At 40.4% G+C, this 24,631-nt stretch overlaps 1 protein-coding gene across 1 annotated transcript in view; it reads left to right on the top strand.

The window, feature by feature from the left end:
* unc5a (unc-5 netrin receptor A) overlaps window positions 1-24,631 on the top strand; it is an 860,398-nt gene that overhangs the window by 585,097 nt on the left and 250,670 nt on the right. The gene's annotated exons all lie outside the window — the stretch shown is intronic.

Here is a 24,631-nt window from a genome sequence, read left to right as displayed (position 1 = left end):
TTTATATTCCTGAACATATTGCAGTAGTGCATGATTCTCCGTACTGAAGCAACCAGGGATTTCAAGGATAAACCAGGATGACCAAATAAGGTTAATTGTCTGAATTGACTAGAGTGTTAATAATTGTCATGTAACAACACACATCAAATACAAACACCCAAATGTGCTTGGCATTTGGATGATGACATTCAAGAGAGCAAATCATTTCTAAACTGAACAAATTAAGGATACACATTTTGATAGTGAACCATGATGGAGCATGCTGGGTAGCCTGGATATCATTTCTCTCATTCTAATGTATGTGGCATGTGGCTCACTTTGCTGGATATCACTGAATAAAGTTTTAATACAAGCATTTGATTCATTCCTGTCCCAACTCATTTAATGAAAGTATTGAGCTATCCACGCTAAATATATTAACATTACTGAAAACAGACAGAACCCTTGAAGAGCACAAAGAAGGCAGGAAAGAACTCAGATAAGGAATCAGAAGGATTAAAAGGAGCCATGAAACGTCTTTGGCGAGCAGGATTAAGGAAAAAGGCATTTTAGACGTATATAAGAAGCGAAAGGGTCACTACGGAACAAGTAGGTCCACTCCAAGCCAAAGGAGGGCATGGAGCCTGAGGAAGTGGGCGAGGTCCTAAACAAATGCCTTGTATCAGTATTCACAAAGGAGAAGGACATGGGGGAAGAGGTATGTTGATACCCTAGCGCATGTCAATATAAAAAAAAGATGTTGAGCGTTTTATAAAGCACTAAGGTAGTCAAGTCCCCAGGACCTGATGGGATCTATCCCAGAATGCTGAGGGAGGCAGGTAAAATAAATTGCTGTGACCTTGAATGAATTCTTTGTATCCTATTTAATCACAGGAGAGATCCCAGAGGACTGGAAAATAGTCAACACTGTTACTTTGTTTAAGAAGGGCACCAGGGATAATCTAGAAAATTACAGGCCAGTGAGCCTTATGTCAATGGTACAATATTATTGGAGAACATTCTTAGGAATATGATTTACTCACATTTAGGAAAAAAATGAACAGATTAGCAGCAGGCAGCATGGCTTTTTGCAGAAAAGGTCATGACTCACAACCTTGATTGAGTAGTTTGAGAAAGTGATAAAGATGATTGAGGGCAGAGTGGTAGATGTTGTCTATATGGACTTAAGAAAGATTTTTGACATGGTCCCTCATGGGACGTTGATGTAAAAGGTGAAGTCATGTGGGATCCATGGTGAGCAGGTAAGATGAATATTGAACTGGCTTAATCATAGCAGACAGAGAGTAGCAGGGGAAGAACACTTGGAAGTCTGTGACTATTGGTGTTTGGCAGGTAATCAGTGTTGGGATCCTAATTGTTTGTAATATGTATAAATTATTCAGAGGAACATAGAACATAAAACATTCCAGCACAGTACAGGCCCTTCGGCCCTCGATGTTGTGCCGACCCGTCATACCGAACTCAAGCCCATCTAACCTACACTATTCCATGTACGTCCATATGCTTGTCCAATGACGACTTAAATGTACCTAGAGTTGGCGAATCTACTACCGTTGCAGGAAAAGTGTTCCATTCCCTTACTACTCTCTGACTAAAGAAACTACCTCTGACATCTGTCCTGTATCTTTCACCCCTCAATTTAAAGCTATTTCCCTTCATGCTCGCCGTCACCATCCTAGGAAAAAGGCTCTCCCTATCCACCCTATCTAACCCTCTGATTATTTTATATGTTTCAATTAAGTCACCCCTCAACCTCCTCCTCTCTAATGAAAACGTAGGTTTCCTGATGAGTAGGCTTGTGGATGACACAAAGATTTTAGATAGGCCATATTTGGAATATTGCAACGAGTTCTGGTTGCTACACTACCCTAAGGATATGAAGGCTTTGGAGAGGGTGCAGAAACTGTTTAGCAGGTCATTGCTCAGTTTGGACAAACTTGGTTTGTTTTCATTTGAAAGTCAAAGGATGAGGGGCCGACCTGATAGAAGTTTACAAAATTACGAAACATATGGATAGAATATCCATACGGCAGTACAGTGGGCGGCACAGTGGCTAAGTGGTTAGCACTGCAGCCTCACAGAGCCAGGGACCTGGGTTCAATTCCAACCTCGGGCGACTTCCTGTGAGGAGTTTGCACATTCTCCCCGTGTCTGCATGGGTTTCCTCCAGGTGCTCCAATTTCCTCCCACAGTCCAAAGATGTGCAGGCTAGGTGGATTGGCCATGCTAAGTTGCCCGTAGTGTTCAGGGGGGGTGTGGGTTATAGGGGGATGGGTCTGGGTGGGATGCTTCAAGGGGCACTTTGGACTTCTTGGGCCGAAGGGCCTGTTTCCACACTGTAGTGAATCTAATCTAATCTAATAACTAGTAGGAGTTGTTTTTTCTCCCCAGGGTAGAAATGTCAATTACAATGGGACATAGGTTTAAGGATAAAGGAAAAAGTTTAAAAGAGATGTGAGAGGCCCACTTTTTACACAGGGTATTATGTGCCTGGCATGTACTGCCAGAAGAGGTGGTGGATGTGGATAGAATAGCAACGTTTATGAGGCATCATGACAGATATATGAATAGGCAGGAAATAGAGGTATGTGGACTGCATAGAGGCAAAAGGTTTGTGGTTGAGAAAGGCAACATGTATCAGCGCGAACTTGTTGGTCCAAAGGGCCTGTTCCTCTGCTGTACTGTTCTTATATTTCTTTTACTAAAGAAGTGTGAAAATTGAATACCAAACCAAAACCATTTACAATAATATTGCTTATAAACAATATTAGTAATTATGTAATCGACACTGTTTTCTTCGTCTATGAAATTTTAGTTTGACAACTGTATTATGTGACTTCCTAAAGGCAAGGCACAACTTTTATTCTCAAAATGAACACTTGGAGTTAAAATCCAAGATGATCACCCTCTTGCAAATTCATGTTCGATGCAGTTGTTTGTACAATTTTTAAAAATTGTCCAACAACTGAATTCAACCCCATTTAGGTACTTTGATACAGTTTATTAAGAAGTCAAATCTAAAAATCTGAATGATCAGATAATTTGAATTCATGAATCTCTTTGTAAAATGCTTAGATATACTATTATTTTCTCTTCGTTGTATGTTAATGGTAAATTTTGAATCCAATATTTAACCCGAAAAAACAAAGTGATTTGCTGTGTTTTTAAAAAAATGGCCAATACTGCAAAGGCATTTCTTTGTTTTTCTGCTCACTCATATGTAACCATGGAAAACAGCTAATGAACACAAGTAGACAGAGATACCTGCAGGGATCTTTAATCTATTTAGTCCTTTATCTCAACCAGTTCCCTACAATGATGGCCTTAACATTTGCTCTTTTCTTCTCTCCATCAGCATTGTGACTGAAATGCAAGTACAACAATCCACAGCCCGTGTGGTGGTGATAGTCTTTCTACAGGTTGATTACTTTTGCTCCCTGCCAGCAGAATCCGTTTAATTGCAGATGATGCTTTTCTTTCCATTCTGTCATTTCTTTCATGTAGATCCTCCACAATGGCAGTGATTGCTTCCTGGGATTGGATTTTCGAAAATTTATTGTGTTTGTGTGGATTTACTACCAGGAGAATTATTGGCAGTGAATCTACTTGTAGTCTTATCATTTCCAGACAGTTTTAATGTTGGCAGTAATAATTACTGACAGAGCCATTAGGCCTCATTAGTCAAATAATTCAGTAGATGAACCAGAGGGAAATTTCCAGTTATGTTTTACCTTATAATTCCAATGCCAACTCTTGAACTGTAAGAGTTAGAGTGGGTTGTCAAGGAATGTGTCACTAAAAATATTCTGCTATTATTTCTATTCACAATGTATTGAATTCATGCCCATTACCTGTCCTAATAAAAAATATAAATCCTGATGAATGTGCGGAACTTTGCTATATTTTCCTTTAAGATCTCTATTTTCCCTAACACTGGAAAGAGTACCATGATAAAATTTGATGTTGCACTGCCCAAGAAGTAAGATTAATTTTGCAGTTTGCACATTTGTTGTTTAATAAGATTCACGTAAACCATGCTGGTGTACTTGATTACAAGGCTAACGTAATAACAGAGAAGATACCAGTCTAGAATGTACACGTGAAGAGAGAAGTCTTCGGCAGTGCACGAGAGAATGGTAATTGTTTTGTTTCCATCCATTCATAGAAAGTTATCAATATTAGACTACGTGAGGAGTTGAAGAACCTGCCTTAATGCATCCCAGGGTACTAAAAGAGATGGCGGGAGAAACAGCAGGTGCATTGGCGGCAATTTTCAAAATTCGCTGGACTCTGGGGCAGTCCCAGCAGATTGGAAAACAACAAATGTGCTGCCACTGTTTAAAAAGGGAGGTAGACAAAAGATGGGGAATTATAGACTGGTTAGCTTAACCAGTATAGTGGGGAAGATGCTTGAGTCTATTATCAAAGAAGAAATAGCAAGGCATCTTGATAGAAATTGTCCCATTGGGCACATGCAGCCTAGGTTCATGAAGGGCAGGTCATGTTTCACAAATCTTTTGGAATTCTATGAAGACATTACGAGCAAGGTGACAATGGGGACCCAGTGCATGTGGTGTACCTAGATTTGCAAAAGGCCTTCGATAAGGTGCCGCACAAGAGGCTGCTGCATAAGATAAGGATGCATGGCATTAGGATTAAAGTATTAGCATGGATAGAGGATTGGATGACTAACAGGAAACAAAGAGTGGGAATAAATGAGTGCTATTCTAAATGAGTGCTATTCTGGTTGGCAATCAGTGACTAGTGGTATCCCTCAGGGATCGGTGTTGGGGCCACAATTATTTACAATTTATATAGATGACTTGGAGTTGGAGACCACGTGTAGCATTTCAAAGTTTGCAGATGACACTAAGGTGAGTGGCAGAGCAAAGTGTGCAGAGGACTATGAAACTTTTCAGAAGAACATAGATACATTGGGTGAGTGGGCAAAGATCTGGCAGATGGAATACAATGTAAATGAATGTGACATTATACATTTTGGTAGGAGTAATAGTAAAAGGGATTATTACTTGGATGGTAGAAAGTTGCAGCATACTGCTGTGCAGAGGGACCTGGGCGTCCTTGTGCAGGAATCACAGAAGGTTGGTCTGCAGGTACAACAAGTAATTAGGAAGGCAAATGGAATTGTATCCTTCATTGCTAAAGGGATTGAGTTTAAAAGTAGGGAGGTTATGTCACAGTTGTTCAAGGTGCTGGTGAGGCCACACCTGGAGTACTGTGTGTAGTTTTGGTCTCCTTACTTGAGAAAGGATGTACTAGCACTGGAGGAGGTGCAGAGGAGGTTCACTAGGTTGATGCCGGAGTTGAGGGTGTTGGCTTATGAGGAGACACTGAGTTGATTGGGATTATATTCACTGGAATTCAGAAGATTGAGGGGGGATCTTATAGTTACATATAAAATTATGAAGGGAATTGATAAGATAGAAGTAGAGAGAATGTTCCTACTAGCAGGTGAAGCTAGGACAAGAGGGCATAGCTTCAAGATTAGAGGGAACAGATTTAGGACTGAATTGAGAAGGAACTTCTTCACTCAGAGGGTTGTTGATCTGTGGAATTCCTTGCCCAGTGAAGTAGTTGACGCTACTTCAGTAAATATTTTTGAAGCTAAGGTAGATTTTTTTTAACAATAAAGGAATTAAGGGGTCCGGTGAGAACGCAGATAAGTGGATCTGAGTCCATGAAAAGATCAACCATGTTCTTATTGACTGGTGGAGCAGGCTTGAAAGGCCGAATGGCCTACTCCTGCTCGTAGTTCTTATGTTCTTGTGTTTTTAATGATAAGGAATGAGCAACCTAAGGGACAGTATTTGTGCAGACACTCAGCCCACAGTTATTCCAGATTGTACGTGGAGAAAAGTGTCTAGAGCCAAGATCTGAAGTTGAAAGAGTCTGCAGGACACTGCTGAAGAAGGATGACTCCAAATGAAGGACATTACTTTTGAATTTGGAGGATAGAAAACAGGAAAAGGAGAACATTCCGAAAGTGAGGGAAACACCTCAGAACATTTGGATAACATGAAGACTCCAGAAGAATCTTGGGAGACTTTAAACTTTAGCTCAGAACTTTTAATACTCTTAAACAGTTAAAAACACAGTATTGGAACTGGTTTCAACTGCGAAAAGGAAAAAAAAACTAAATACTCACCAGGATCAGGTAGGCATGATGTTCTAGAAGGATGCCAGCCTTAATAGAGACCTTGCCACTGAGACAACTACTGGATAATGCAGAATGCTTGCAACAAGATCAGAATTGAGAGCTTGGAAGAGGCCGCTTCAGCATTATGGAATAAGTTCAAGTTTTATGCATGAAGAAGCATGTGCCAACAAGTCATTGTCTTTATATGCTGTAATAGCTGATGATCTGGTAAGATAAAACATGGAAGAAAGAACCGCAGAATATGATGCATTGATTAAAATATTCAAAACATATTTTAGCTCCAAACGAAATTTAGTGATAGAATGGCTGAGATTGAATCAGTGATCTCTGCAATTCCAAGAATCAATAGAAGCCTACATAATGAATTTATATCAACTAGCAGGATGTTGTGGCTACAGAGCTTTGAAGGATGAATTAATTAGAGATTGCATTATATTAAGTGTGCGGTATGAAAAGTTACCAGAAATCTTCAATATAAAGATTTTTCATTTCATAGGCAAATTAATAAGGATTGCAAATTGGTCAGCCTTATTACAATCCCAGCTAATGTTGCTTCTGGACAAGTCAGATCATACTTTATTTAGTTTTGACTTTAATGAGGTGGTCTTTCTTTAAAATATAAGCATACGGTTTTACAGAAACAGCATTTCAGAAACAAAAAGAATGAGGATAAGAGAATAAACCGGACTATTTGCTTAGAGCTCAAATTTAAGAAAAACACATTGTAAAATATAATCCCATTAATCCAAGAACTCCTCTTCACACATCTTTAAAGTACCTCTGATTCAGTACTCATATCAAGAAGTCCCTTTTTCTAACAGAGAGATAGTAAGAACTGTGAAGCTGGAGTCAGAGACAACACAGTGCGGAGCTGGAGGGATACAGCAGACCAGACAGCATTAGGGGAGCAGGGACATTGACGTTTTGGGTTGGGAGAAAAAATTTCTAGCACCTTGTTTGGTTTAGTTTGACTTCAACTCAAAGTTTAGGAAATCTGGTAGCTTCTTCCGAGAGCTATTGTCTACGTGAGCTTAAATAACCTCAGCTTCAAATAACCTCAGAGATAATGGGAACTGCAGATGCTGGAGAATCCAAGATAATAAAATGTGAGGCTGGATGAACACAGCAGGCCCAGCAACATCTCAGGAGCACAAAAGCTGACGTTTCGGGCCTAGACCCAAATAACCTCTTCAGGTTTTTATCCAAACATTCCAGTCTAGGACTATCATTCACTTTTTTGATTAGATTAGATTAGATTAGATTCCCTACAGTGTGGAAGCAGGCCCTTTGGCCCAACAAGTCCACACTGCCCCTTGGAGCATCCCATCCAGACCCATTCCCCTACAACCCACACACCCCTGAACACTACGGGCAATCCACCTAGCCCGTGCAGCTTTGGACTGTGGGAGGAAACCAGAGCACCCAAAGAAAAGCACGCAGACACTGGGAGAATGTGCAAACTCCACACAGACAGTCGCCCGAGGCTGGAATTGAACCTGGGTTCCTGGTGCTGTGAGGCTGCAGTGCTAACCACTGAGCCACCGTGCCGCCTAAGGTAACATTGTCTTAACAAATCTAAATATCTTTCCACTTTTCAGGATCAACTGTACACATGAAAACATCTGCAGATCTTCCAGAAACTGAAAATAAAACTGGAAAAATGTTTTTCTTCTACATTAGGTACATTTCTCCCAGGCTTAAAAAAGAAACTAGTCCAGAAGTTTCCAACAGAATCCTTGAGGCAGGATTGTTTTCTCTTGCTAGGTCATAAACCCTCCCACTAATGTCTCTAACATGAATATATCTACTTTAGTCTTGGCATTTCAATTCAAGGATATATCTGGAATTAAGAATCTAATGATGACTGTGAATCCATTATTAATTATAGAACATTATAGCACAGTACAGGCCCTTCGGCCCTCAATGTTGTGCCGACCTGCCATACCAATCTGCAGCCCATCTAACCTACACTATTCCATCTACGCCCATATGCTTGTCCAATGACGAATTAAATGTACTTAAAGTTGGCGAATCTACTACCGTTGCAGGCAAAGCGTTCCATACCCTTACTACTTTCTGAGTAAAGAAACTACCTCTGACATCTGTCCTATATCTATCACCCCTCAATTGAAAGCTATGCCCCCTCGTGCTCGCCATCACCATCCTAGGAAAAAGGCTCCCCCTATCCACCCTATCTAACCCTCTGATTATTTGATATGTCTCAATTAAGTCGCCTCTCAACCTTCTTCTCTCGAATGAAAACAGCCTCAAGTCCCTCAGCCCTTCCTCATAAGACCTTCCCTCCATACCAGGCAACATCCTAGTAAATCTCCTCTGCATCCTTTCCAAAGCTCCCACATCCTTCTTATAATGCGGTGACCAGAACTGTACACAATACTCCAAGTGCGGCCACACTAGAGTTTTGTACAGCTTCACCATAACCTCTTGGTTCCGGAACTTGATCCCTCTATTAATAAAAGCTAAAACACTGTATGCCTTCTTAACAGCCCTGTCAACCCGGGTGGCAACTTTCAAGGATCTGTGTACAAGGTCACCGAGATCTCTCTGCACATCTACACTACCAAGAATCTTACCATTAGCCCAGTACTTTGCATTCCGGTTACTCCTACCAAAGTGCATCACCTCACACTTGTCCGCATTAAACTCCATTTACCACCTCTCAGCCCAGCTCTGCAGCTTATCTATGTCTCTCTGTAACGTACAACATCCTTCGTCACTATCCACAACTCCATCGACCTTAGTGTCATCTGCAAATTTACTAACCCATCCTTCTACGCCCTCATCCAGGTCATTTATAAAAATAACAAACAGCAGTGGACCCAACACCGACCCTTGCAGTACACCACTAGTAACTGGACTCCAGGATGAACATTTCCCATCAACCACCACCCTCTGTCTTCTTTTAGCAAGCCAATTTCTGATCCAAACTGCTATATCTCCCACAATTCCATTCCTCCTCATTTTGTACAATAGCCTATTATGGGGAACTTTATCGAACGCCTTGCTGAAATCCATATACACCACATCAACCGGTTTACTCTCATCTACCTGTTTGGTCACCTTCTCAAGGAACTCAATAAGGTTTGTGAGGCACGACCTTCCCTTCACAAACTGTGCTGACTATCCCTAATCAATTTATTCTTTTCTAGATGATTATGTACCCTATCTCTTATAACCTTTTCCAACACTTTATAATTACCAGCGTTGTCTCTACTCCCCTTCTTGAACAGGGGAACCACATTTGCTATCCTCCAGTCATCTGGCACTATTCCTGTAGACAATGACGCGTTAAAGATCAATGCCAAAGGCTTGGCAATCTCCTCCCTGGCTTCCCAGAGGATCCTAGGATAAATCCCATCCGGCCCAGAGGACTTATCTATCTTCACCCTCTGTAGGATTTCTAATACCTCTTCCTTGTGAACCTCAATCCCACCTGGTCTAGTAGCCTGTATCTCAGTATTCTCCCTGACAACATTGTCATTTCCTAGAGTGAATACTGTCGAAAAATATTCATTTAGTGCTTCCCCTATCTCCTCTGACTCCACACACAGCTTCCCACTACTATCCTTGATTGGCCCTAAGCTTACTCTCATCATTCTTTTATTCCTTAAATACCTATAGAAAGCCTTAGGGTTTACCCTGATCCTATCCGCCAACAACGTCTCATGTTTCCTCCTAGCTCTTCTGAGCTCTCTCTTTTAGGTCTTTCCTGGCTACCTTGTAACCCTCAAGCGCCCTAACTGAGCCTTCACATCTCATCCTAACATAAGTCTTCTTCTTCCTCTTGACCAGAGATTCCACTTCCTTCATAAACCACGGCTCCCGCGCTCTACAGCTTCCTCCCTGCCTGACAGGTACATACTTACCTAGGACACATAGGAGCTTTTCCTTGAATAAGGGAAAGATGATGTTTCGGGCCTAGACCCTTATTCAGAAATGGGGGAGGGGTTCTGAAATAAATAGGGAGAGAGGGGGAAGTGGATAGAAGATGGATCCACTGAGGTTTTCCGGAGGGAGGAGGGTAACTTCTTCTGGGTAGGCATCCTTAGAACAGGCTTTGCAGTGGGGTTAAAATTGTTTCGGAGATAGTGGGAACTGCAGATGCTGGAGAATCGGAGGTAACAAAGTGTAGAGCTGGATGAACACAGCAGGCCAAGCAGCATCCCAGGAGCACAGAGCCGACGCTTCAGGCCCAGACCGTTCATAGGCCCGAAACGTCAGCCCTGCTGCTCCCAAATGCTGCCCAGCCCACCACGTTCATCCAGCTCCACACTGTTTTGACAAAGTGTACAGTTGGATGAACACTTCTAAGTATGCCTACCCTGCCTACGACAGCTCAGAATGCCAATGACCCAAAATTAGCTGGAATTGCAACATCTTCCAGACAGAAATCAGGGAACTCGTGAGAACCTTAGCTGGACAAATTGTGCAACTTTATTCCTCCTCGGGAAAATTCTCTGCTTTGGGCACCTGTAGTCACTCACTTGATGAGTTTTTCCAAGGATAACGTCAACAGATTTTTGGACTGAAACCTACAGGAGGGATACAGGGACAGGGTTGTACGTGCATTTGATGTGTAAGTTAAACTGCCGTCTGACTTAAAGGCCCGAGTAGGCTTAAAAAAATCCCAACAGCCTACTCCTGCTCACGTTTCTTGTGTTGACTTAATCACTACTTCCTTTACGCATGGTGACAACTGATTTAAAAAATATATAGTTTTTTCTTTGTCTATTTTAATTGAATGACCTTCATGTTCTAATCATGGGGAAATTCGGTGCCACTTTCATGAATATTGGTCTCTGTCAAAACTGGACTAAAGTTTGTAACTCCACAAACAACAGAGCTTGGATAAAATACTGAGTGTCACGCAATTTTCTTCAAAAGTGCAATGTTCTTCCAAATCCATGGAAAAACTGCTTTATCGAATGAAACCACCAGTCCCTATAAGTTTGAAAGTGTTGTCGGGGATTGAACTCAAGATCCAGCCCCTCCACCGGCCACTTGTGTCCACCACCACCGCTCCAAACCGCATTCAACAGGGGCGAGTCAAATTCACATCTTCTCACTCCTTCCCGCGCTTTGATGAATGCTTCATTTCAGAAATCATTTTAGAGATATTTTGACACTGAGTGATTTTCTCGATTTTGTTTTGAAACGGGCCAGCCACATTGAATCATTCCACTTGGTAACCGCCCTGAAAAAAACCGAACTGGGATCGTCTTGAAAACTTGTCACAAAACCCCACTTGGTTCACAAATGTCCTTTGGCGAAGGAAACTGCCATCCTTACCTGGTCTGGCCTACATCTTGACTCCAGACCCACAGCAATGTAGTTGACTCTGAACAGCTATCTGGGCAATTAGGAATGGGCAATAAATGCTGCCTGGTCAGTGATGCCCTTATCCTGTGAATGAATAAAACATGTCTAGACCTGAAATGTCAGCTTTTCTGTCCCTCTGATGCTGCCTGGCCTGCTGTGTTCCTCCAGCTCCACACTTTGTTATCTTATAAATAAAAAGCCGGTCTGCTCTAAAAACTAAAGCTCTCAAACTTTATTTAAAATCACCATTTCTGCAGGAGCACTCATATTAATTGTGAATTCTTTCAGACACACACAGTGTGTATACTGCTACTTCAAAATCCACAAATTTAAACTTAAATGAAATTAAACATGTATATCAATCATAGACTGTGAGGAAACACTGATGATTCTTCTGACACAGTTGCATGGGTAGGTTCCAAGAATCCATTGTTCGCCTTCAGAAAGTTTCTTAAAAAAGTAAGAATCAACCATGTTAGAAGCAAGATTAGAGAAAGAGAGACTAAACCCACATTCTAATCTAAAGTGAAAGGAGGGCCAGTGCCAAGCCAAGTTGGCTTTAACTAATACTAACCTTGCATTCAGCCATGAATGGCAGACTAGGCTCGATGGGCCAGATGGCCTATTCCTCCTCCTATTCCTTATGTTCTTGTGTTCACCTTTGGCATGCATTCTGAGTTGGCTTTGATGGAAGTTGTACAAAAGTGGGGGTCAAAAGCGTTTGAGTTTGAGTTTTCCTGCTCTCACAGCCTGCTTTGTGGGTTGAGTTTTGGGAAGTAGGCTGTAAAGTGAAAATGTATATCTAGCTTAGTCTTGTCGTTCTTACCCCAACCATGCAGACGCATCGAGGCACAATCCCAATGCTCTCCCCACCCCAACAGACAGACAACCTCACTAAGAGCCTCCTTTCTACGTATGCGCTCTCTCTCACCCTGGTCCTCTCTCTCATATACACGCACTCACTCTCACCACCTCCCTCCTTCTTTACTCACAGACATACCCATCTCTTTCCTGCTTTCCACATGCTCACACTGAACTCTACGGTCACTCCCACAGTCACCCTTATACCCTCTTGCCTCTGCCATACAATTACTCATCACCCCACTCCTCCACACATGCACGCACTTTAACCAGTTCACACATTCATGCTGTGCAGGCTCAGAAACGCCTTTAGAGGGAATGGACTGCTTGTGAAGCACTGAGTTTCATTATCCCTTTATCATTCGATAAAGCAGTTTTTCCATGGATTTGGAAGAACATTGCACTTTTAACCTTCACACTCAACACCTCAACTCCCTGATTTTCTGGCAAGCATCCTGTCCCTTACAGTACTCTTGACCGCCACTCCTCCCAGCAGATTTGCCAGTATTCATGACATCTAGGCTTTAGGCGTAATAAATGTGAGGACATTAAGAAAGAAAATCTCCAAGGGCCGAGTCCACATTCAAGGTTAAGTAATAAAGTTAAAGATCAAATTAAACTTATATGAAGGGGGATGCAATTACAAAAATTGTGGGTGGTAGGTTGAAAGTTTGGATAGAAAGTAAAAACACTGACAACAATTTAATAGGGAGGGAAAAATTGGAATGCTAGAAATAGCTAGGTAAAAATATGAAAATAGTACGAATTTTTATGTTTTTTAAAGAAATGATTAGTGAGGCAGTCATGAGTTGGCTTCGTTTATCAAAATTTCCTGGATTCATTGAAGGTTCCATTAGTTTAGGAAACAATGAATGCAATTTCCTTATTCAACAAGGGAGGGAAACATTAAACAGGAAACTATAGTTTGCTTATCATCTGAGGGGGAAGTGTGAGAATCCATTAATAATGACATTGTGGCAAGACATTTAGAAAAGTTCAAAATAATTGGGCACAGCCATCATGGTTTTGTGAAAGGGAAATTATGGTTAATCAATTAGGCCTTTGATGAAGTAGTCTGCTGTGGACAAAAGGAAATCAGTGTAAGTTCTTTACTCAGACTTTGTAGAATGCATTTGATGAGGTGCCACATCAAAGTTTATTGTGGAATTAAATTAAATATGGTTGGTGACTTGGCCTTCAAGGGCTTCTGTGGTAAAGAATTCCACAGGTTCTCAATCTGCTAAGTGAAGCAAAATTTCCTCACCTTAGTCCTAAGTTAACCAACCCATACTGAAAAACTCTGTCCCCCGTTCTAGACTCTGTAACCAGGTGAAACATGCTCACTACATTTAGAATTTTCAATGTTTCAATCAGATCTCCTCCGACACTTTTAAACTTTAATGAACACAAAACTGTAAATGTGTTAGAAGCAGCTCAGAGAAATTTTACAAGACTAATAACTGGAATGAGCAGAGTGTCCCTATGAGCAAATGTTGGACAGGCTAAACTTCACTGAAGTTTCGAAGAGAAAGAGCTGATTTGATCGAAGCAGACGAGATCCTAAGGCATCTTAACATGGTAGATGGCAAAAAGATGTTTACTCTTGTGGAAGAGTCTAGAATTAAGTGTCACTATTTCAAAATATGGGCTTGCCCAATAATAACAGATTTTTTTTTCCCTTGAGGAATTCATGAGTCTTTGGAACTCTCTTCTTTAAAAAGCTCTACAAAAATTCAATTTGCTGTTATTGTTATGAATTACCATGTATAGACAGAATTAGGATACAGAGCAATACAATCTAATCAAATGTCAGTACAGGTTTCAGTAATTGAGTGGCTTAGGCCTGTTTTTGATTTGATTTGATTTATTCCTGTCACATGTACCGAGGTACAGTGAGAAGTGTTGGCTTACATGCTTTACAGGCAGATCATACCATACAAGTGCATCAGGGTGACAAAACAGAGTGCAGGATACAGTAGATATTATGGCTATGAGTAAGTTCACAATTATGCCTTTACAAATTGAGTTCTCAAGCATCAGGTTTATCTGATGTGACTATTTTTAATTTGGATGGAACTGTTAATTAATAGGCAACACTGTTTGAGAAATCTTTTATGCTTACTGCTAATGTGCTGTGTGGCTACAATTCCAGCTTCTGGTTTGACTCTGAGATGACCCTGAACAAATTCCCTGGGACAAAGCTAATTTGCTATTCTGGGCAGGCTAGGAGCTACAGTCCATTAAATGATTGACCACCATGGACAGGGAAGAGGAAACAATGCATCTACAAAGTCAAAATTGCTGTTGCTACTCAAATGAGCATGCAACTTTGAAAATTCTGGCAGTATAGACATCAAACCACAATAATGTCCTCAGGGTAGACTCTTTCTCATGATAGCAAGGGCAAAGACCGCAAAGTTCGAGGCTATCTCTCTGTGGTTCTTTGGACAGAAAAGAAAACAAATAGAGATTGACTCTGACTCTGAATCATGGAGAAGAGGAAGTTTAATAAGGTGGAAGAACAGACATTGTGGAAGAAGGTAGAACTGACAGTCAGTGGCACCCCTCGACATTTTCCAAATACATATTGTTGTGCCTATGAATGATATATTTTCACCTTCTTTGCCTTATCCAGAAAAACAAATCAATGTTTTACAAAAAGCAAATGTGACCAGCAGACAGCTTTGCATTATAATTCTGAAAGCCTTGGCTGTGCTATTCTGTAGTGCTTGCCCTGATCGATCCAGACACCTGAGAGGAGACTTTACTATTCCGATCATCTCTTCAATCATATTTCCTGTTATCCCAAGTCCTTTATTGCCCCTATTCTCTGCTATTCTTAACTGAGGGAGTATGGTTATCAATCATGAGTAGAGAATATCCCTGATCATGAAGCAATCATCCAGATACATGCCTCTGGCTGAATATTACTGAACTGATGAACTGCTGCAGCCCTCTGGTGTTGTAGAAAGCACCCTGGATAGCATGCGTTTAAAATTAAGAATAATGCAGCTGGTATCACACACCAGCTGGATATTGAGTGAAAGGGTTTTTTGTTAATTTGTTTTAGTGAGAGTTTATATGGCGCCCTTCATGTCATGAGTGTCATTGATGCCCTGAACCTGAGGATCTTAGTCACTTGTGTTCTCTGCTTTGCTGGGTCCATATGGGATGAAATGAATTGAGAGGTCTAACTGAATGGGGCATCAAAAGGGCACCTGTTGCCTACTTCATGCGAGGGCAGACTACAGATGGCCTTATCCACTTGATATCTCCGCAAAGCAGCCTGGAAAGATCTAGCGGTGTAAAAATGTTGATCACTTGCAGCTTTTGTAGTGGATAGGGCTACATCTGTGACCAAATTGGCTGTTATTCAAGAGCTGACAGTTAGCATAATTCAAAAATAGCATCAGGTAGACAGTAACAGCCAGCATGACCACTTTGTGGTGATTTTAACTCTACTCAAACAATGAAACCAGAGAGTTGGAAGTTAAACTCTCCCTGGTTACTTTTATTCCTGAATCTGCTTGGATCTAGCTCACCAAACTTTTTAATTTGCTTTGTTGAGCAATTTGATTTGGTAAAAAAAAATGCCTGAATAGGCTGGTTCAGTTTTCACTGAAGTGTAGGAGGTTGAGAGATGACCTTGTGGAGGTTTATAAAATCATGAGGGGTATAGATAGGGTTAATGATAGGTCCCTTTTCCTTAGGGTAGGAGATTTCAAGACTTGGCAGCATATTTTTAAGGTAAGAGGAGAGAAATGTAAAAAAAAGACAGAGGGGCATTTTTTTTACATGGAGGATGGTTCTCATGTGGAATGAATTTCAAGGAAATGGTGGATGTGTCCACAGTTGCAGCATTTAAAAGACACTTAGGTACATGAATAGGGAAGGTTTGGAGGGCTATGGGCCAGAAGCAGGCAGGTGGGAATAGTTTAGTTTGGGATTATGTTTGGCATGGACTGATTTGACTGAAGGGTCTGCTTCTATGCGGTATGACTCTATGATAGGATTTCACATTAAAAGGCAGTTCTTAAAGATATCATTGGGACACAACAACACTTTATTAGGAGGCCTGAGCAGAAAAGGCTAGATAACTCAATGTAGGAACGGCTCAATGCCAGAAGAGGCCGACAGTGGTGAAATGGTGCAATGTGGATAATGAGATTAAACAGTCATTCTAATGAGGCTGGAATTGGCCTATACCAACAATATGGTTATAACAACTACAGATTATAGTGAATCAGCAGCCCATTTTTAAAGAAATTTCCTTCCTTGTTTAACTTAAGAATGTTAGCATTACTTATGAAATCAATGATCATTTGTAACAGTTTGCCGATTTATTATGAGCCTGTTTTATATTGCTGGCTTAGAACAAGTTCACCCCATTTGTTTAAAAGACTATAGTATATAGAATGTTGACATCACTGATTGGACCAGCCTAATTGCCCATGTCTAATTGCCTTGAGCTGCTGCAATCCTGGGATACGGTATACCTTAAGGAAGAAGTCCCAGCAGTAATAAATTAACAGCACAAGTACCAAGCTAGCATGCTTCACTGCTATGTGCCACCAATGGCAAAAATATTAGCCTATTTTTACAGAATCTTCACAAGAAATATTTAGGACTGCGGTGATTTCAGTCTTCCACTCCTTTCCCGACTTCCGACTCCGCCAGAAAAGCTGGAACAGGCCAACAGGATCCAGGTTAGAATTAGGACAAATCAAGGACATTCATCTCGTATGTAACACTGTCTAGAATATGTATAATCTGTTTCATTGCTGGGCTGCATCTTTAACCCTAGATTAAGAATGCAGACAATATCTTGTACACCCAATATGGCTTACCAGATATAGGGCCAATCACAGGTAGAGGATATTATCATACACAAGTTCGGCTGCAGAGGAATTGCAAAGCCAAGTTTCAAATCTGACATCCCTTGTGATGTAGAATGGTAAGAGGAAGACAGATACTGCCTTTTTCTCTCATGGCAGTGTGTTGCCATATTTTGAGATTTAAACATCCCGCACGACATATCCATTTTGACAACTTAAAAAAAGGTAAGCATACAAGTTAACTATGAGGTTAGGGGGTGCCAGGTGGATGAGGAGTAAGTTGCCAAGTAAGCAGGGTGCCAAGTTGGGTATGGTAGTAGGTGGATTGAGGTAGTGTGCAAGTGAATCAGTTTATGGATGGTGTGTTTAGGGGTGGACAGACGATACTGGATTTGGTGGTATGGGGCAGAGCTGCAGGTCCTTGGGAGAGAGGCCCAAGGAATAGTGTCAAATCAGTGTGAGTGTTGGGTCCAATGGTAAAGAAGAAAGTTTTTTGGCACCTGAGGGGAGAGAGGCTGTCAGTTCAGGTCTAGGATGTTATAAGGAGTTTGCAGGAGATGCAATAGGGGTGTGTGCTAAGTTGGGGGTTAGTTGAATAGTTAACTATGTTAAACTAGATTTTGGTAGTCTAACTTTTCTTATGCATCTATTTATTTAACTGTAGTGAAACCCTCCAAATTCTGAGGTGTGGAGGAATTGTCAAGTGGAATCTTTGATCTCCCAGGGTACTTCCCTCGTACTATGCTACTTTTTGGTTCTAAAGGGTTCTGATGCCAGACTCCCATCTGTACTGCATTCATGATTATCTAGCCATTGGAAAAACGAGACCATTGTCCCCTTTATCACCCTCAGTACTCTGTGCACATTGATTTTCTTTAGTATTTTCTCTTGGTTCCCATATCTTTGTAAGTTCTTCTCAACTGCACAGCAGATCGCCCCAGAAGAAACTCAATCCCAATTCGCTTTAGGTGCAACTTATTTTGCTCGTACAGGACCCATCTTGCTAGAGCTGCATCTTGCAATTTCAAGTGCTGCTTCTAATGCTTTTGTTCCATTCATGCATTCATTTCCGTTATCTACCGAAATCTGTACTCTCTGGCTTTCGATACTTCGAGTAACGCAGAAATACTATTTCTGGGGTCTTGCTTGTTATTTGCATATCTATCTTTCATATTCTGACAACAGGACCACATCCATCTGTCTACCTATGGCATTGCTACCAACATGGGCCACACCTGCTGGCTATTCACCTTCTCTTGGCGTGCCCTACAACTGTTCATAAACATACTTAATTCTAGAATCAGGGAGGCAACACATTATGTCAGATTCATGTCTGCAGCACCTATTAATTCTGATAAGTTTTGAATCTCTTATCAGTATAGCACATATCTTCATGTCCCCACATACAGCTGAGCCAAATTCTACATTAACTGCCTGGTTGCTTAATTTCCTCTCCCTTCGTACTCTTAAATAGTGCGGTCGCTACATCTATAAAATGCATCAACCAAGAAGCCCCAAGTCTCTTGGATACACTGCTATAGGAAGGATGTTGTGAAACTTGAAAGGGTCCAGGAAAGATTTACAAAGATTTTGCCAGGGTTGGAGGATTTGAGCTATTGGGAGAGGCTGAATAGGGTGGGGCTATTTTCCCTGGAGCATCAGAGGCTGAGGGGTGACCTTATAGAGGTTTATAAAATCATGATGGGCATGGAGAGGGTAAATAGGCAAAGTTTTTTTTTTCCCTGTGGTGGGGGAGACCAAAACTGGAGACGTGGGTTTAAGGTGACAGGGGAAAAGACCTAAGGGGCAATGTTCTCACACAGAAGGTGGTGGATGTATGGAAGGAGCTGCCAGAGAAAGAGGCTGGTACACCTACAACATTTAAAAGGCATCTAATGGGTATAAGAATAGCAAGTGTTTAGAGGGAAATGGGCCAAATGCTGGCAAATAGGATTAGATTATTTTAGGATATCTGATCGGCATGGATGAGCTGGACCGAAGGGACTGTTTGAGTGCTATAAAACTTTATGATTCTATAACTGCTGTTTGGACCTTGAGTTGTTCTAACCAACACACACCTCTTGTGTGTATGGTCGCGTAGGATAGAGGAAACATTCTGGACGTCCCTCAAAGCACAGACGGACACTTGAGCTGAGAGCTTCACTGGTTTTCATCTAACTTTTAGATATTAAACCTTGCTACTAATTAATGAACATTACATTTTTGATGGAAAGAGAAACTCACCAACTGCTCATTTTGACTCAGTTACATGTAGAAAAAGTGAATGCATTATTTAACTTCTTTTTTAAAAGTTACATTCTTAAAGCTGAGCTGCTGGGAAAGTTGCCCAAATATTGAAGAAATGGAAACAAAGCTACATACTCACCAATGAATCAACTCTCAGTTTCATGTGATGTTCCAGTTTTATTTTGTTGTCACCTTTGGCAAACTTTTGCATACTCTGGTCCATTTCAGATTTCTAATCTCTCCTCAAGTCAGTGTCTCATTGTGATTTAGCAAATGATGGGATCTGAGTTAATTTATGCTCCAGCATTCATGTTGAGGTTTGCAGCCAGATCCTAATTCTGCCACACAATGTGTATCTGTTTGCATAACAAAGTTGATTTGGATTTCTCTATATATTGTAGGATTCTGATCTCCAGGATTAATGAGGCTTCCATCTGTTTCAGGCAGGTGTCTATTTCCTGGTCTGCTCCAAAACGACAGCAGGCTAGAGATGAGTGGGAATGGGATGAGAGGTACTTCACAATGATCTGGATCTTCCTCAAACCTCATTTCCGTTAGAAATAGTATGATAGTTACATCAAAATCATCTCTTCTACATAGATTTCTGAAACTATCATCATAATATTTTGATAGCGTTGAGATTTTTTTTGAAAAAAAATCAGATTATATTTGTCAAGAATTAAATTTGCAGCTTGATACCACAACAGTGAAATGTATAGTTGGCACTGCTTTCAGTTCAGGATCCACACATCACAGTCGCCTACATTAAGCAAATGGTGTTAACCATTTGTCGCTACCATAACAGCCAATTATGAAGGCATTACTTGTAACGTATTGATCTTTGAATTCAGCACTTAGTGATTTAAAATATCTGCTATTTTCAGGAAATGTCAAGTAATCAAGCTGCTTCAATAAGTTGTTTTCGCACAATTTACAGCTAAGCAGAAACCCAGATAGTGGAGATATTGTGAATATTCAATCAGCTGAAATTACTGTTAAGAAGAATGCCCCCACTGTTCTGTTGTATTACCAGGAATTTCTCAAATGTTCACAATTTGCCAATCTGACAATTTGAACTCATGTCCTCTGAATTGTTAGTCCAATTCCATAAACACCTGGCTACTGCTCTGCTGCACAGGGACTCCCATGTTCAATTTCTGATTAGTGTCTTGGGATCATTTACATGCACCTTATCCGACCGACATGGTCTCTAGTTAATATTTCAACTGAAAGACTGCATCTCCAACAGCACAGCACTGAAGTCGAAGCTGAGATTGTATATTCAATTCTCTAGATGGAGGCATGAAACCAGAATTGATTGAAGGAAGCGTGTGCTTACATTGAGTGAGGTCTGACATATAGAATGATACTATTATAGAAAAAAAGCATGAAACCAAATATGATATTTAAACTTTAGCAGAAGCACAAGGTATTCCACTTAGTATACCATTCTGAAAGGATTGCCTTTCTTCTTGAGTTGTTTTTAGATTTAATATTGGAGATCCCTTACATAAAGAACATTGCCAAGGGTAGGTAGTGGAAATGTTGCTTTAAGAAGTGGGCAAGGAAGCAGTAAGAAAGCTGTATTTAAATGCTAATCTTCTGCAAGATTTGGAGTGCGTTGCACCCCGTTCAACAGTCTTAAGGGTAAGGAAGTTGACACTCAGAACTTCTTCCTAGTGAGTGATATTTTTAAACTATCATAGTGGCAGGTGTTTGTGCATTCTGGGTTTAGTGTCATCCAGAGGGCCTTTAGGTCTAAATGAGTGAAGTTTTGAATTTCATTTCTTTTCTCTGATTTTGTTGCATTGGTCAGCTTCTTCTGGTACAGATAGTAATAATCTACAGAAAATGACTGAGACATGCACAGAAGCTAAAACATAGTGTGCCATTAAAGACCAAATGAGTAATATTCTCTTAATTGGTTGTACACAAATCCATGGAAGTGTTGGCCAAACTTTCACTCTCTAAAGGCTGCGTACATCAATTTACATATTAAGCCAATTACTTAGCAATGAGTATTCAAATAAGCAAGTGTATGAACACCAGCACAATTCCATTTACTTTATAGAAGCAAGCACATTTTTTTTAACAAGGCTAATGATGATGAAAATAACTTTGACAATATCTGAAGCCCATTTTGTCCAATGGAACATTCTGGGCTGTGATTTATCAGTACACTTTAAACTTCTATATCTCTTATGAATTTTGTTTTGCCCATATTAAATATTTTTGATTTTGTAGCAAAAGTTTAATTTAAACTTTAAATTAGCACATTCTTGTTTCTTGTGCAGTAAAAATATTTTACTCAGAAGAACGTAAAAAATGTTATGTTCTGTGAAACACACCTAATTTATTTTCCATGCTGGTGCATGCCAAATATAATCACATTGGTTTCGTGTTATGATGGAAGGTGATATATCTCTCCCATCAGTCTCAGAACATTTATTTTTCATTAACAGTTAAATGCATACATGAAACATATTTGAAAGGGTTCAGTGCATTCCTTTTCTGGACTTGTACTTTACATTGATGAATTGATGCAATCAAAGCGTCACAAACTGAGGGTGGAAACCTGCATGCAGCTATTGTGGCATGTTGTAATAGCCAGACAGCAATTTAAAATCAACCACTATGTAATGTTACCGCATAACTAGGCACATTCTTGTTCATTTTTGCTTAACTGTTTAAAAGCCAACAGCAATACAGCAGTGATTTATGTTTGTTTCGCTTAATCATTTCTAATATAACAGATTTTCTTCCATTGCTGGTCTTGTTTTCTCTTGGCTCATCATACGCATGATTCTCAAGCCATTTCCACAGAACATCTGACCACAAAAATTCCTGCTCTAGCCTCCATTTAAGCTGACTTTTCAGATGGCTCCCCCTTGTTAGAAGCAGCCCCTGTCCCCATTAAAACTGATATCACGATTCCTCTCCTCAAAATTAACCACTCTTGGCCCTTTTGACCTTGGAAAGTAACATGCCACCTGAAACTTTCTTTCCTCACCATTGTCCTTACATATGTCGTTGTTTTACAAATCTCTGTTTCATCTATTCACTATGCCATGCTTGAGATCCGTCCATCAGATTTTGCTCCTCCAAAAAAGTCCAAATCAAATTATGAATACCAATCTTCATAGTTGTCTTGCTATGAATTATTTCTCCTTATCCACATTCAGCTCAGTGCAACATTGAAATAATTAACTATACTAATATATTGAAATGCCATTCCTCCATTGTCCAATCTGGTTGGACCATGTTTGCTCAGCTTGAGGTTTATCTATCTAATTGAAGCCAATTTAGGGCATAATGGGGCACTGGTAGTATCTCTCCCTCTGGGTCAGAGGTCCAGGGTCAAATCCCGCTAGGCCAATAGCCGTTATGTAACATTTCAGTAAAGGTTTATTAAAATAAGTGTATTTACAAATGACTTCTTTTGCCATTCCTGCACTTTGACCATGGCAATCTCCTGCAGATCAGTCAATAAACTTGCTCAATTTATAATTACTTTTGACAACTCCACTCGTGGAGTTAGAGTCAATGATGAGAAACAACTCTTTCTTTAGGTCATCACTGTGGATTTTCTACTATCACTATGCTGTCAGATTATGAGGAAAGGCTGAGGGACTTGAGTATGTTCTCATTGGAGAGAAGAAGGCTAAGAGGGGATTTAATAGAGACATACAAGATGATCAGAGGATTAGATAGCGTGGACAGTGAGAGTCTTTTTCCGAGGATGATTATGTCAGCTTGTACGAGGGGGCATAGCTGCAAATTGAGGGGTGATAGATTTAAGACAGATGCCAGAGGCATTTTCTTTACTCGGAGAGTGGTAAGGGCACGGAATGCCCTGCCTGCCAATGTAGCGAACTCAGCCACATTACGGGCATTTAAACAGTCCTTGGATAAGCAAATGGATGATGTTGGGATAGTGTAGGGGGATGGGCTGAGATTAGCTCACAGGTCGGCGCAACATCGATGGCCGAAGGGCCTGTTCTGCGCTGTATTATTCTATATTCTATATTCTATATATATATTACTTATCCGACATGTATTATTGAATCAGCCACAATTTCATCCAGCTAAAGTGGTCTTTTTGGCTTCTTGCATAACCTCTATTTATTTTCCAATGACTCCAATTCTTTGCTAGACTATTAAATCCATTAGAAATGGACTGCGTCTTCAAAACGTTAGCATTAGTTTGCCCTGAAATTGAGATTGCTACTGTATTTCCTCTCCATCACAAACACAAGTATTTCTCCCTTCATAATGGTGACTTATATTTCCAGCTCAGCCCAAATGCTGCTGAAATTCTCAGTATTTCTAAAGATGCAATTGTCAAATTAGTTATGGCTTTCACCATACAGGGAAAAAAATTGCATAATTTAATTCATAAATATGCTGTTGAGCCTTAAGACCAAATATGTTTATTATACTTCAAACTATAACTTATAATTGCAAATATTAGTTAAAATAATATAAACTGCATCTCAAAGCTCCTTCACTAATTAGCATTTGATACAGAGCTACATTTTAAAGGATTGCTGGTCACTTTGTGAGGATTGCTGTGGATGTCTAATGCTGAACAGAATTGCTTTCACCCTTTCAGTTCTGTCAGATTTCTTTGACAGCACAGTGGTTAGCACTGCTGCCTCACACTGCCAGGGACCTGGGTTCACTTCCATCCTCGGGCAACTGTGTGTGTGGAGTTTGCACATTCTCCCCGTGTCTGCATGGGTTTCCTCCGGGTGCTCTGGTTTCCTCCCACAGCCCAAAGATGTGCAGGCTAGGTGGATTGGCCATGCTAAATTGCCCATAGTGTTCAGGGATGTGTAGATTAGGGGGATGGGTCTGTGTGGGATGCTCTGAGAGTTGGTGTGGACTTGTTGGGCCGAAGAGCCTGTTTTCACACTGTTGGCGATTCTATAAAACTAGCAACATTTTTTTCAGTACTTTTATTACATATGTATTTTGACACAGGGAAAGTTAAGTATTAACCAAATGATTCTTGAAAATAAATAGAGACTTCAGTTAAAACAGAATTTTGCTTTTTGATACAATGGAATTTACTGGCAATAATGTGTTATTCCAGCTGTACTGAGAGATAAGAATTTAATTAAATGTTATTACCTTGAAATTACCTTGAAAAGTATGGCATAATCATAAA

This window comes from Stegostoma tigrinum, chromosome 13, assembly GCF_030684315.1.
Source record: "Stegostoma tigrinum isolate sSteTig4 chromosome 13, sSteTig4.hap1, whole genome shotgun sequence".
NCBI classification, from domain to species: Eukaryota; Metazoa; Chordata; class Chondrichthyes; order Orectolobiformes; family Stegostomatidae; genus Stegostoma; species Stegostoma tigrinum.
The sequence above is the reverse complement of the archived record's forward strand: the minus strand, read 5'-3'. Positions and strand labels throughout refer to the sequence as shown.